Here is a 16,090-nt window from a genome sequence, read left to right as displayed (position 1 = left end):
AAGATATTACGTACTTGAATATTGATGATTTACTCGTAGCATGCACCTCATGGTTTTGAGTTCCACGAAAAAATATAGCAAAATTTTAATATAATCAAAAATTGATATACCTTCCCCTCATGAAAATGTTATCTTATTTAAACTCTTCCATTCTTTGACTTCGTAAAAATATTTTTACATATTTTTTTACCGTTTTCAGTAAATTTCTCGTTGGCTTCATGAACATGTCTTAATCATTCATCCATCTGGTCGGCCTCTTGCGTTCCCTTTGAAATATCTCATGCCTCCCCATGCTTAGCTTAAGTTGTATACTCTCTAACCTCCACCCCCTGATTTCATTCCAAAGCCTACTACGTGCCAACTCTCCTCCCTTCCTATGCAAATGCCAATCTGTTTAGTCGTTTTCGCTGCACCAACATGTAACATTGACACCCAGTTGCCATCGAATTCATTCCGGGACAGGGCTTCTTTAAACTCGCTCTTGTGCATTTTCAATGGAAAGTATATTGTTTATTACTGCCTATCGTTGTATCTTTGAATGGTTGCCTCGCCCTAACACGAACTGTCCGCCAGCAACCCCTGAGGTGCCGCAAGGGCTTGTAACGCATCAAGAATACGTAAATTCCGTATCAAGAATTCCCGTGCACTTTATGTGAATACGAGATTACTATTCCTCATTTCTCAGTATAGAGCATTATAAACTCATGTTTATTACTGCTTTCCTAACTTCAATTATTTTTTGTGTTTATTATGTGAGCTTTCTCGCTTTGTGTTATGAGGTATTTATTCCTTGAAAATAAAATGAAACCATTCATTGTAAAATCTAACAGACAACCATTAAAAATTTATTAAACATTTCAGGTAATTTTTTCAAAAACTGAGATAGTTATTCATGTCATGTTTGCAAAATTTCATATTATGGACATAACAGAAGCAAAATCCATCTTTTTCCTCCAATTGAATAATACCTCAAGAAAACTCCTTGATATTTGCCTTCAAATATATTATAGCTTCTTATCAATCAAGGAACATCACCACCAGTTTGTTAAGAAATATTGTTTCTTCTTTATTGCAATATTTTCAATCGGATGCCATATCATTATCAGAATAATTAGTTAGATAATAGAATGCTATCGTTGTATATATAGTTCATACCTAATGTACAATAGTTTTACCGTAGATGCAGAACATTTAGGTGCATGCTAATATTGCATGTAGCTCTATTTAACATTTTTAATTGTTAATAATTAATTTCAATGCATTAATTATTATTTAAAAAATCATATTTTATATTGATTAAATAACTATGAATTATCTTAACTAACAAACCAATTATTTGGAAAAAGTCAATGTTATGGAGGCCGGGATTTCATCTACGTCCTAACAATGCCATGGTGCTAATTAGTTTCAAACTTTTTGCCTTTATTGTCTTACATTTTACAGAGCCCTGGCTTCAGTGGCAAAGTTCTAACTTCCCTGATTGTGACATTTAAATGAATTTAGTACTTCTGTTTTCATTCCTCAGCCTTTCACGATATGCATATACTTCAGAGTATACAATTTTCCTCTTACTGTAGAAGTCATTATAGACCAGTTTTTCAGGATTAATGAATTTTTCATCCTAGAGTTTTCAGTATAATTTTAAATTCTAAGAAAAATGTCTTCTAGGAGTGAAAATTTGTGTAATATTCTTTTGAAACTCATAGATATAAAATATGTTGTCAGGAAAGTATAAACGTGTTAGCAGTCAATTAAAGATTATTTGGCTCCAAAGTTATTGCTGAACTTAACATATTGAACCACTGTGTACTAACTTATATTCTTATTGAGTAACATACTGATTAAAGATGGAAAGTACTAATCTTATTATTAATGAAATTGTACATAAATATTGCAAGTCAAATTATGCCACGAAAGCGACAAGTTTCATGTAATTTTCATATACGCGATTCATAGGTTCAATTGCATCTAATTTAGAAAAAAATATGTGAATGAAGGAATTCTCTTCCATACACTATGATTTTTCTATTATATATATCATTGAATCTAAATCTCTCAATTAATTTTAAATTTCAGATTTCTTTATTTCAAATTTTTACAGAGGTTTTCATTCACTATTAATTGTTAACTATAAAGCCAAAAAACATTCGCCTCGATAATCTCCCTTAACTGTATTTTGGTGGTAAGTATGCTATCCACTTTGTTCCTATAATAATTACAGTTGACGCTGTAACCCATTGCAGATGGGTAGCCTACTGGATTACAAAAATATTTGATCCAAGTATCATATAACTCACCGGTAGGAAATATAGCCAGGGCTTTCCCAATATACATTTTTCTCCCTTCTAAAATACCTATGCTCTAAATATGGCATAAGATACCAACGATATTCTGAAATTTTCCATATATTTCTTATAATTTTACCTCTTGAGGTAAGAAAGTTGTAAGCAGCACTTAAGCATAGGTTTTCATTTTTTCAAGTGTTAAATAGCCCACAGTTCCATTGTCTTCTGAAATATTGTAAGTAGGTAATGTCGAAAAATTGTTCTTATTATTCTTAATCCTTATGGAATAGCTCCAATCATTCATTTCCGCTTCATTTCTAACTTCATAAATAACCTTATATTAATCAAGAGTCTTCCCTTCTTCCTCAATTAAACTTTCTGCAGTAAATTGTGATAACTTAAACTTATAGTTGAATAAAATATCATTAAAACACTTCTAATTGACAATAAATATGCAAAATAATTGAAAATTTGGACACATGCTAAAATGTCAATTTCTTAAGCAGAAGGAAATAACGGTAATCATAGGCCCCATGCCTTGTATAATCGCTATTACGGTTCACTTTGGCACGGCACGGTGATTTAACTTTTGATCCAGATTGAAATTTAAAAAGTTGCCTACCTAGTGTGCACTGGGAAACGATTGAATATTTCCAAAATAGTAAAATACGAGGGTCATCCGGAAAGTAGTACCCGTTCGTGCCGCATGAAGTGCTGACGACGCGAGTAGCCGCTGGACGAGGTCAGATAGCTTCAGTGGTTTGTCTGCCTTCTCTGAGCCAAGTTGCGTGACGCTAGCATTGCCTGTGTTGTTTCTGTGATTGTTTACAATGTTTAAAAAAATTGAGAACGCCGCCAGTTGTGAAGTGAGGGCAGTGATTAAATTCCTCAATGCAAGAAACGTTCGCCCATGTGATATTCATCGCCAATTAAAGGAGGTGTATGGAGACAATGTAATGGACGAGTCGTCTGTTCGGCGGTGGTGTCGCAACTTCAACATGGGGAGGGGGAACACACACGACGATGAGCGTTCGGGCAGACCGTCTGTCATTACAGACCAACTGGTGAGCTCAGTTGACGAATTCGTGAGGAACGATCGGCGCGTCACAATTGATGACATCTGTGAGCATTTTCCCAATGTTTCTCGAACAATTGTTCATGAAATTGTTAAACACCATCTGCATTATGCAAAAATTTGTGCAAGATGGGTCCCTCGCGTATCTCAATGAGCTGGCGGCGAAGGACTATGCAGCAGGAATATAGAAACTTGTCACACGTTATGACAAATGCCTTAATTTGCTTGGAGATTATGTTGAGAAGTAGTTTAAAGTATCCTCTTTCAAATAAAATTTTTTATGTTTGTTAATATTTACTTTTGTGTCTTTATTTCACGAACGGGTACTACTTTCCGGATGACCCTCGTAGCAAAAATAGTAAATCAGCCTTACGTTTTGCCCTATGCAAGGTACTGAATAAAAACTTTACCAAAGTATATAATACTTAAATAACAGTTTAGATATATCCATCCCACTTTGGATATCTGTTTAATTTCATATATCTCTTAAAAACAAATGTACAGGTTAGCCCTGAAGGAAAGTTGTTTTCATGTTGAAGAAATTTATCATAAGTAGATATATAAATATTGCTAAGAGAGCTGACATTTATATTGCAAATCACAAGATTTGATCACACATATGGGCTCTGCTATTATTCAAATTCATCATTATCATAAGTAGTCGAACTATAAGGTCTTAGACAATTACGAGTACCAAACTCCATTTCAGAATGCTGTTAACTCATTTAACTTTTGCTCTTAAACTAACACTGCTAAACGTACATTTTTTCTTTTTCCATTGTTCTATAATTTTTATGTGGTGCATGCTGTTTAAAATGCTTGTTCCTTTCATCTTTCTTTCGCAGTGACACAACATTTTCCTTACATATCACCAGTTTTCAGTATTTTTCTACCTATATCTATTTATTTTATATTTTTATATACTCTACCTAAGAGCACAAGTCATACCCTCACTTAAATTACCAAGTTTGTTATCCATTGCATGCAACTTATTCTTTATTCAAAAATCCGTATTACGAAAGCCTCAAACTTAGGCCCACCTTCTCATCCCAGACGACCGGGTTTTGGACCTAACCAAAACTGCAAATTTCTTCTAGCTTATTGCAAACTTTACCTAAAACCTTCAATAAATGGTCATCATCATCATCAATTGCCTTTCTGTAAATCCTTCTTTTGCCATTCACTGTCGCTGTAATAACCTAATTACGACCGCCATTTTCTCCGTAGTGCATGAACATTTAGGCCTGCTCTGTTTTATGTCCTCTTATTTTATTGCAGTAAGTAACCTTCTTGCTTCTTGAGGTAACCATTACTTTTGGTGATAACTGATTTTAGTGTATTTCCTGATTCACAGTCCCCTAATATACCTATCGATGACTGCACGTGTTTATCTCATTGACTGACCAAATCATTGCCATCGATTAATATAGTCAGACTTGATACAGCTCAATTAAGTTTCATTTTTTCTCATCAACTCATCATGCTTCTCTTTTTGTGTCTGTGGCGTATAAGTAAAAAATCCCTGCTGGTAATTAACATCGTTTTTTTGTCCTACTGCTAATCACTTCTCATTCCGTTTGACTATTTGCTTCCCTTAATTCTACACCTTATATAGGATGTTCAATGAGACGACCTTCCTTCGAGTCTACCGCTTCTTTATTCGATACATTCATATACGTGATCTTCTCAAATTTGTTTAATAACGTCTCCAACCTCACTGCGAACACTTAACTATTATGTCATACAGGCATATTCATTTATTTTTAAGGTTCAACTTTCCAGGACAGCGCTACGCATTTTCTTTACTAAACATAGAGTCATCATCTAGGGAGTCGCTTGGTCAGTTTTGAAAGATTTTGCATATTATTCATCATCCATCTTTTTCTATTGTGACAATTAAGATCCCTTCACCCGTACAGCTTTACTCTTTTTCATTCTTATTTCTCCGTCAGCTTTACATTTTCCATGCAGTGCTTCTGGATCAAGGAAGGATGTTCTAAACCATAACATATTTCCTTTCTTCACCTCGGGTTCCCAATCTCTTTACCATAATGTTCTCTCATAACATTTAAATTTTCGCTAAAAATAATTGAATTTCATAATAGATTTCCTACCATATTTCTCTTATTTTTACCTTTGGCGAATTTTACGCCTTGTACATAATGTCCATTTTAATATCTCACTGAATGTCTCTTTATTTCTATGAATTTCTCTGAATATTTCTGAAGTAAGTATGTTAGCAATTTCCAGTTAATTCTTTTCCCCAATTTTATGTCCACAATTATCATTATTGCTCTTATTCTTTTTCACATTAATCAAACCTGTAATCATAGTTTTGTGATTTTTTCGTATGTGCCGTTCCGAAATTTTTATCTTGCGCCGCTCTCTATTCTTTATCCTTATTTTTATCCAGATTTTCTTTGACAGTTTGCATGCATTTACCCTGACTGTCATTTCAAAAGACTTTGGGGAGTTAGTGTCTTTTATCTGTTTAACAATTTTTAACTACGCATGCCTTTATCTAAGTCTGCATGATCACTTCCCAATTCTATTGAATCTCAAGTTAAATACCGTATCTGTTAAATTGTAATTCGAAACTACATTACTCTGCAGGTAGCTAAACGACTTCACGACTTTAATTTATCCTAATCTAATCCCAATATGTGAACTTAATTTAATTATATTGTTATCTTCCGGCATTTTTCATGACTACCTAATTATTTGACGATTATTTAGTCAGGATCTCTTTTTTAAATATCTGCCTGTTTACATGGATAGTTGGTAATGCAATAATGGTAGTTACTCTAATGGCATGAATCTATTATAATGCATATCGTTAGTACCATCAGTTTACATGATATGAATTAGAACATTTTCATGTGCTTACAAATGTTTGCAGACGATAAAGAAATTGAAGTAAATTGGCTTGTGATCGAAGACCAGATTTTAGCTATCGCTAAAATAGTCTTGCTAAACATTAACTATTTTCTCACTACATTCAATTTTCTGTGGTAAAATTATAGTGGGTAATCTCCTCCTTATTTGCCACTTTTAAAGGATTAAGAATATGACTTCTTACCACTTTCATTCACCTCTTAATTCATCTTGTTATGCTTTGCTCCAAAGCATCACCGCCGGCCGCTATGGGCCAGCTCCAATCATTAACGACTGGAAAGAAGACTCAGTCCTGACTCACGTGCGCCATTATAAGAACTGTTAATCAGTGTTTTTTGCTTCAATTAATTTGAAACTTCGGTACTACTACTTGAAATCGGATGCGCTAATGTGGAGATGATTTCTTGTGGGATTGGGTCGCAAAAAACTACTCATTGGTGAACCTAAAAACAAAATAGAAGCGAAAACAGGAATACAACATTGGGATATGGATAACTCCCCTGGGAAGTTTAATTTTGATTTACTCGGAGCATTGAATTTATTCAATCATGTTCATTCTCAGAATTCGAAATTAATTTTGTTTGATCAATTGTATTAGATCATGGTCCCACATAAAGTTGTAATGATAATTTAGTATAATTAATTGTAAAATTTTATCCATGATCAAATTATTTACAGAAATAGTATATGCGTACCAAACGGGGACTAATAAGGCTTGGTCTGAACAATCATCTTATAATTTTTTATCGAGGGATAATTAGGAATTGGATATACAGAATATGTATCCATTTTTGGCATAGTATATTCTTGAATAAATTTTTATAATTCTGTCATTTTCACCACACCACATTATGCAATACTCATTTTTAACTAAGTGATCGTTAGAATTTCATTCTATGCTCAGACATGTGTAATGGAATATAGTCTGTTGGTAACAGTAATATCACGTTAAACGTTCAGTGAAGAAATATTTATTACTTAATACCCAGCGTTGAATTGTTTAAAATAAATATCCATGGGTAAAAATTTGATATACTTTATCAGAAATTTTGCTCTACTTAAAGTCCAACAATTAATTCTGCAGCTACGTGTAAGTCAATTAATGTAATCTTAAATTTCCCTTCTGTGAATGGTTTACTTTAGCTATTTGGATGATGATACAATTTTGTTCCTCCGTTTGGCAATGTTCCATTCGGGTTTTAGGCTAGGGACGCGGAATCTTCTGGAGGGATTTCATTTGTTTTTTTTTGCAATATTCACATTGCTTTCTAACATATAGCTTTTTATGATGAATATTAACCATTGCAGAGACTTTAGTGAACTCCAATTACCATAGAGAACAGATAATAGAAAAGAGTCGGATATTTGTATGCTACTTGAGAAAAACGGGGATATAAGTGACATAACGGTTTTTCATACCGATGCGGAAGGCAAAGTGAACCAAGGTACGGACAGACCCGCACGTGCAGACATGATCATTCCCTTAGGGAATGGCTGCGGGCAGGGGAAAGGTTCTGAGGAGTCCTTTGGTGCCCTCAAGTCGAACTTTTATCTGCGTGGGAAATCTCAGCTCACATCTTCGAGAGAGAAAGATGCAAGTACAGAAGTTAGCGCTTTCTTGTGACGTTATATAGGAACTGCAAATACAGCACAGAAGCGGTAGAATAGCCGGCCCCATTTGGGGAAGACTTTTCCATGTTGGATTAAGGGCGCTCGGGCGTTGTCATCTTCCTCACCTCATCCTCCACCTCCTCCTCTGTCTTATGCTCACTTGCCTGCTGCAATCATGTCCGAAGAATGCATTAGTCACAGAGTCCAGGAAAACGTGCGTTCGTGACCATTCTCATTATAATAGTTACCATTGCGGATTTTGCTCCACAAGGTGAGCAGGTGGGAGTTAGAAAGAGAAAGACGAAGATAAATTAGTGGCCGATATGATGTTCGTGCATTTAAGAACTTTTTAAAATGGTGCATATCATCAATCTAAAAAAAAATAATGAAGCAAAGAAAAATCGATTCGGATTTGAGAAAGCACTTTCCCGCGGAACGTTCTCGGAAATGCTTCTTTCTTATTAATGTTTTGAATGATCATCTAGATATATTGTCTCTAAATTGTTGAAGTTGTATTAGTTCAATCATTTATTAAATTGTCGCATCCTTACCCTTTGTTCGGAATAAGAGCGAAGAACTTTAGTAGTACCCAAACGCGAACCGGGCAACTGAAGGCTGCAGTAATGAATTGGACGATTGTTCACAATGAAAAGTTGGGAAAGACGAGCATTACACATTTGATTTCAGTGGACAAAGTGTTTGAGTGGCTTTTGGACCTGAAAAATTGCCAGCATGATGTCAGAATTATGGTATCATGTTTTAGGATGAAGAGGGATACTGGATTGGCACATTCCTGCGTTTTCCTGCCCTCAGTTTTTGATATTTTGTTGAAATCTCGGGATGGACTACGAACATTTCTCCTTGTGTATATTGTCTAATTCTTTTTTCTTACGATTATTGCAAACAAAATTGAGGCTCTGATGTTGTTAATGAATCCTGAATGTCTGATGTATCTTTATCTCCCCGGAAAGAGTACATACTTACGTGTAGGAATGTTTTTGCTTCTTTTAGTTGGAAGCATTTGGTCACGTAATGATGCTTTTCAATTTTCGTGCGTATTTTATGAATTCAATATACTATGATGCTGAACTTCAATTATTCCACGTATGTGCCCTTAATTTTTCGAAATAAAAGAAAATTGAGTTCATAAGCAGGTGAGGGAAAATCATTTTATTTATACAACAGGACTTACGTGATTGATACCAAGGGAGAAATCGTGTGTTTCGTTCCAAATTTAAATTTTTTTTCGACACAAAGTTTGTTGAAAATATGTAGCCCACTCACCTAACGCTAAGTTCGTTTAAACTACGGAGAGGTACAACGATCATTTTTCTATGTCTCTTTTTTGTGTTGAAAGGTCGAGGGGTGGTTGTGGGACCTATTCGAAGAAGGTAAATTCGTGTTCAGACCGCATTTGTCACAACAAGGGAAAATAAACCGAGCATGCGAAATATTTCTTCCTAGGTGGCACTTTGTCTTTTTTATTCCTCCCTACCATCACCTCCCATTCACGTTTCCAGCTTTTTCTGTCCAAGGTGTCACCACATATATCCTCGCAGCTGTTCTGGAGCCGTAAACGTGAGTTTGGGCTGATGCGTTCGTGGTTGCAATAGTGAGGATCCCATCTGGATATAAAAAAAAACACTTTGCTTTCGTCAGCGGTGTTCGCCACACTGTGCCTCCTCCCTCACCTTGCCCGACGTACGTCTTTTGAGTCTCGCACACGCTTAAGGGCCGGGGGGAGGGGAGGAGGGACTGCGTGGGTGGGAGACGGTGGAAATGCAGCTTTGGGGTGAATGTGATGAGTGGATATGAGACCCAGTTCAAGTGGTAGGTATTTGGGTACCTTTTTATTCTTCCTCCGTTGGTGACCGCGCCGCCTGCCCACTTCATTTGGAGATTAGGACAGTTTGGATGCATTGTCACAAACTCCTTGGAGGTCCCCTGTCAATAGTATTGGAGTTCTCGACCACAATCTGAACGAGGTTTTTCAGTGTGAAGATTTTTGTTCCGGCAAATATCTTCCCAGGGAGTCGTGGGTTACGAAATCAACGGTGTGAAATTCGCGTTGGTGCGTGAGAACATTTACTCCTGTTTGTTATATTTTTAGTTTTTGGGCAATGCGGTGGTCTTTAAGGTATTATTATAGCTTATATTTATTTTTATTCAAGAAGATATTTTTATCCACAATCATCTATATTTACTGAGTAGCAAGGACGACAGAGTTATTAATAAAATTAAGATTTTGATACTTTATATGAATTCGGTGACTATTAATGCAAAACCATCATCAGGGAGAGCGAAAATTAATGTATACATGATTTGAATGCTCGGAAATATTCTGGAGGTACCAATCCTACTTAATCGGCTCCCTTATGATTGCATCCAAGGTGGGCCTTCACTTTGGGCTGCAATAAACTTGTCACACTTTTGGAAGATATACATATCAACGAAACGTGGATAATATTCCTTATCTTTCTTGTATCCTGCATTCTTTGGTTTAAATGAATTTTTCTTCTCCCCCCTTGAGAGTGCGTAAAATAAATTAAACTCTCCGATTTTTTGCCCAGGGCTATATATAGTCTACTACTAGTAGAGCATGGTACTAAATTCATGCGTTAGAAAATGTTCTTCTGGTAAGAGCATCTTGGCACTAGTGCCGCATCTCAAAATGCTAATTTGTACACATTTCGTACTTCGACTATATATCTCAATCGTGTGCGTATAATTGTTTTTGTCCTCCATTGCTTTCCTTTCCGAACCGCCCTTGTCTCCATGAGGCTTTCTCGGACCCGGCCCACGTACTATAAAAGTCACCTCCTCCACCCATCCTGCAAATTTCAAGAGAGCCTATTCGCATTCGCTTGCTTCCCTCCCTTTACTTTCCGGTACCCTCTCCGGGAAGGAAGTGTGTGTGTGTGTGAGCGTCTGTGCGTGTACTTCAGCTCCCTTCACTTGTTCACGCCCATCTGCACCTTTTTAAAAACCTCCATAAATTCCACCAAAACACTCATTCATATGCGCGAGCGCATCATTCCTTCTCGGTCCATTGTTTCTGTATCGCAACGGGATTTCTCGTTTGAACACCTTTCATTATTTGTTTCCTCTTTCAAAATGGGATTTTTATTATGCCCTGACCGTCTTCCTCCTCTGCCTTCACTCTTCTGAGCGCTTCTAGTTGACGCTACTTTTGCTCGCCCTAACATTCTCTTTCATAAACACGCATGCACTTACCTGCTCGTTTGTCCTCCTCTATGTCTTTCCCATCATTCCTCTCTCTCTCTCTCTCCTCATCCTGAACTCGAGGTCTTCCGTATGAGTCAACTTCACGTACGCCTAACTATGCTTCATCTTTATTGCATGTGATGGCACTCGTTCGAGTAGGAGTTTTTGCCACTGTAACTAAGCGATTGGTGATGGTGTTTGCTGGTATACGGGAAGTTTTATGCAACTTATGAGTCGAAAGAGATTACTTAACTTTAAGTTTTAAAATAGAAAAGACTGGATTTTCAAAATACTGTGTTCATTAGGGAGAAGTTCATTTTATCGGGCTACAAGTATTGCTCTCTATAGAGGAGTGTGACAGTATTATTCAAATGCCACATCCTTCCATTAATTATTATTTTATATTACTTTTACTCATATATATCTGTATTCTTTAGTAGCTTAAAATATTTTAAAATAATTGCTTGTGACATAATAAATTTTAATCGGTGAAATATGAAGTAATTTATTTCCGCTCGGTTATTATTTACATACTCATGTCCGCTATCAAAATTATATTTGTCTCACCAGACACAGAAGGAAGATATTTCACCCAGAGTACGCATACGTTATGGTTGCATTGGTAAAGACCCCATAGGAAAGGATAGAAAATGTTTCAACTAGATATTATTACACAAATCTATCGCATTATTATGCTGGAGCTCGCGAAATATTTGCAGCGCTATTTGAAAGATCTGAATTTACACATAAATCGAAGTAGACCCAAACTTGTTTCATACTTTCTTATCATTTGGTCAAGTATGAGAAATATCTCGTGAAAGAGCATAAGATCACATTTAGACATGTATATATACTTATATTTACGTATACTTGAACTCTACGATCGCCTACCAAACCGACCCTTAGGTTGATTACTGTGTTTATATATTTATGTAATACTGCAGTCTATATATGCGTAAATGTTATATATAGACAAACACATAAACAGCGATAATACGAATTCGGGCAAAAAAATAAGTTAGGGATGCAAGAGAATTTAAACGTTTGGAAAAATTTTCTAGTGAAGAAGTTTTGTATCCTTTTTCCGTGAAATTATCCATTTGCGAACACCTTTCTAGATATTTGCTACCTCAGCTCCCTTGACCCATAATGTTTTCCATCGCTTCCTTTTGGTCGTCTTCAAAGCTCTGTATTTTTCCCTAACCCTTCCCGGCTGCATCCGCCATTAGCACTTCCGAAGTAAGTTACGGCGTGCTACCTCTGCTCTCTCATTCCCCTCGTCCCTTCCCTTCTCCCTCACTCTTCCCCCAATTTTTATGGGTCCCTCCACCCACCCTAACTCCTGCCTCCTCTTCATCCTCGGGAGCGACCATTACTTCCATTCAGACGTTCGGTAGTCGAGAAAAGGCGATACTTATGTCCCTTTAAATGGCTGCTTGTGTATCCCCCCACTTCGTCCCTCGCCCAAAACGCTTCACGCGCACGCAAACGCATTAAACAGCCGAAGAGAGGAACAGTTTTGAGGGTTTGGAGGGGGGAGGAGGAGGGAATGAGCCAAGGAAGCCTACTTACAAGAGCACATCTCTAAGCGCGCACACATATACACGATCACACACGCACACATGCACACGCTCGACGCACACACGTGCGGAAAGGCGTGGGGGTGGGAGGAGTTGAGATGGGAACGGGTGTTGCTTTAAGACGCTTGAGGCAGGAGGGAAGTATCTCCAAGTGGGCAGGTATAATTTAAGCGCCCCCATTAAGCTCACTTACTAAAGGGCCATTTCAGCTCCCACTATCGGAATCCATAACTTTTTTTTGCGAACAAGGATGGTAATGAGCATTTAGGGGATTAATAAATAAGATCGTTATGGCTTGACAAAAACTGTACAGTGATATGCTCACAAAAGAATTGACGCCAATGAGACGGAAACGGTTTTGTTTGCTCCCAGACATTGTATTTAAATGTATATTTATTTAGTTCGTGGAATATGAGGCATTCGCGGTTTCCGTTGACAAACGTTTAGAAAGGCGAGCACGGTAAAAAAGAGAGCAAAGGCAAAAGCGAATGCTAATTTGAGAAAGTAAAATGAAATATTTCCCAAATTTATTTTGCAGCCCTGATCCACACCACTGGAAAATCGCTGGAAGGTCGTGAGGTTGGACAAAGTGGAAATGGAATGAATTGTGAAAGTAAGTTCACACACCATTATATTGTGGGAATATGATAAAGAAAATAAATGTGTAGGAATTACAGATAATTAACCATTTTATCAGACGTCAGCTTGTAGCTTAATAAGTTACTTGATTTGTACTGAGCATACCTGATGATGAAAATTTGATCTAGAGTTATTTTAGAAAAATTATCTTTTTGTGACTGAGAATAATCACGTACGCTTACAGCAGATTCATTAAACGGGAAAACTATTATTTTATTATTCTACGTATGTTATTCTGCTTGAAGGCTTGACTTCTGCTTGCTCCCGCATGGTGACTAAGTTCCGTATGTTCCAGTGTTATGTTGATTTGGGTTGACTAGCGAGCCTAGTGAGTATATGATCGCTTATTGCATTTCCATAAAATAACAATTTTTTCTTGGGATGATTTACTGATCAAATTAGAGCGATAGATACTTTATTACATATGTGCTAATCAACTATCAATAACGTTTCCGAAAAAGTCAGCAGTGAATGCACTGAATCTAGCATTATTTTTGCTGTGATTACATATACACTACACTACAAATTGCACGTACGAGTGCATACATCGCCTGTAAAGTGCCTATTAGAACTTCATGTACGAGACAATGTATTTTCCAAATCGGGTACAGTTCTGAAAATGAGGAGAGTTTGAGGAATGGGCATATTTTTCTGAAGGTGTATCCACACAAACACTCTCTTGATGGGAGTTACCTATTTTTCCATAAATACACAAGCATGTTTGTGTATTAAGCATGTTTGTGTCCAAGCAAGATTTAATTAACTGAGCCTATCGTACATGGAATAGCAGGTTACGCGGATTCCGCGTGATGTTGAATTCAGATATACTTGACTTGTTTTCAGAATTAAGAGATTGCATGGCTTGTCCCTTTCCATGAAATTATTTGCGTATTCGAGTATTAGTTTCACATAAATTTATATAATTTGGTATTATTATTGTTGTCAAAAGCTTAAGCACTAAGTTATTTAGTAAAATCCTTTCGGTAAAAACCTGATACGTCCCTACGTCTGCACGGTTAACTATCCATAATAATGGGTATACGCACTTACTTAATTCATTATAATTTGGTGAAATTAACTTCTTTCTTCTGAAAAGTCTTGTGCAATATAGAGAAAAGTAATCTCCCTCTACTATTTGGCATCAAAAAGAGATTTATTGAATTTATATTATCTATCCAATGGTATCACTTGGCGTCTTAAAACATTCGCAGCATTCTAGAAAACATTGGTATATACAATGTAACCAGGAGAATATAATTTCTGTGAAAATATGGTGGCCCATCGCCATTCTTATGCTTTGCAATTATGGTGGTTAAGTTTTTGTGTGATGTAATTGAGGTTAGGCCGACTGACTGACCTTATGGATGAAAATATTTTCAAAGAATTATGCGGGTCATCGAGCATAACTAAAGTTGACTTTTGTTGGGGGAAGTAGCCCTATCTGATCGTTGGCAATTTTGAATCCTTGTTCCGTATCTAACTCCCATTTAGATATTTGAATAATTGACCATTAGGTCATTTGAGATTTAAATCTTTGGCTGACTCCCAAATAAAAGCTCTCAGCTATAAATTCCCAAATCAGCAAAGCGACTTCTTGTTCATTTAGAACCATAACGTGTTATCACGGATGTAGAAAGCAGATTTCAGCCATATACTATACCTAGTATTAAGAGGAACCTTTGGGAAACTACAATAAGTACAAACATCTAGTACATATTTGAAAAATTATTAGAATGTGAACACGGTTATATTTTTCACTTATCACCTGCATTTTTCGACTCGATTCTTAAAAGTAGCATTCATAGAAAAAAAAGTACGAAGTGTTATTACAGACTGACTATCCGGATGGATTGTTGCACCCATGCACTTCAAAAGAAAAAAATCATTGAATAGACCATATTCTATTGACTGGAGATTTGCATGGGCCATGAATTAACTTTTAATTAGCATTTTAAAAAAATGAAGAATATTTAGAAACATTTTTCATGCACCAAAAACGCCAATAACGTCAAGTATTTTCAAATTTTCGTAGTATCATCGTAACGGAGACTTAATATTGTGTTATTTTTGAATGGCCATGTATTGGTTTGCCAACAGAGACCTTGCCTATAAGAATTAATTTCATCTTAAAGGCGTTCTAAAATTGGAAATTTATTAAAATGAAGCAAACCAAATTTCAGAACAATGACAAACTAAAATTTCAAGAGATGAAATAGTAGAGGGCATGAATTTGTTTGGTTTTTCGCGTAGTTTTAATTCTCTTTTACTGGTGGGGACCGAACACCCCCCCCCCCAACATACGCCCCTACGGCGGCTTGCTAGGTATGATGAAGATATATGTAGATGAATGCAAGAAACATATAATAGCAATATTGGCACTTTCATGATAATTAAAAATTTATCCCGTATATGAGACTACTACAGCGTGTTTTTTTCTAGCATGGACGCGACATAACTGATAATTCTAATAATTTTATCTGTTTTTATTCACGGATATAAATTATATGCTGGAATACAGACGACAGTGTGCCAGTGCAATTGGGTTGTAAAAGATCGGAGAAACTTGAAGAACTACTGTCACGTAATGCTTGCGATCAGTTTTAGGACCTATTTCTCCAATTTTATAATCATCAACTGCCCAGCAAACGCAGGTTGGACCATGAAAAAACCCTTTAACAGGAATCGAAAATAAACCCTTCATATAAATATTTCAAATAGCTTAAATTTAATGATAACTTTTAATTCCCCAAATTTTTGCTATATAGTTCTAAAAGATAGCT

This window comes from Hetaerina americana, unplaced genomic scaffold, assembly GCF_022747635.1.
Source record: "Hetaerina americana unplaced genomic scaffold, ioHetAmer1.1.p SCAF_2, whole genome shotgun sequence".
Taxonomy (NCBI): domain Eukaryota; kingdom Metazoa; phylum Arthropoda; class Insecta; order Odonata; family Calopterygidae; genus Hetaerina; species Hetaerina americana.
The sequence above is the reverse complement of the archived record's forward strand: the minus strand, read 5'-3'. Positions refer to the sequence as shown.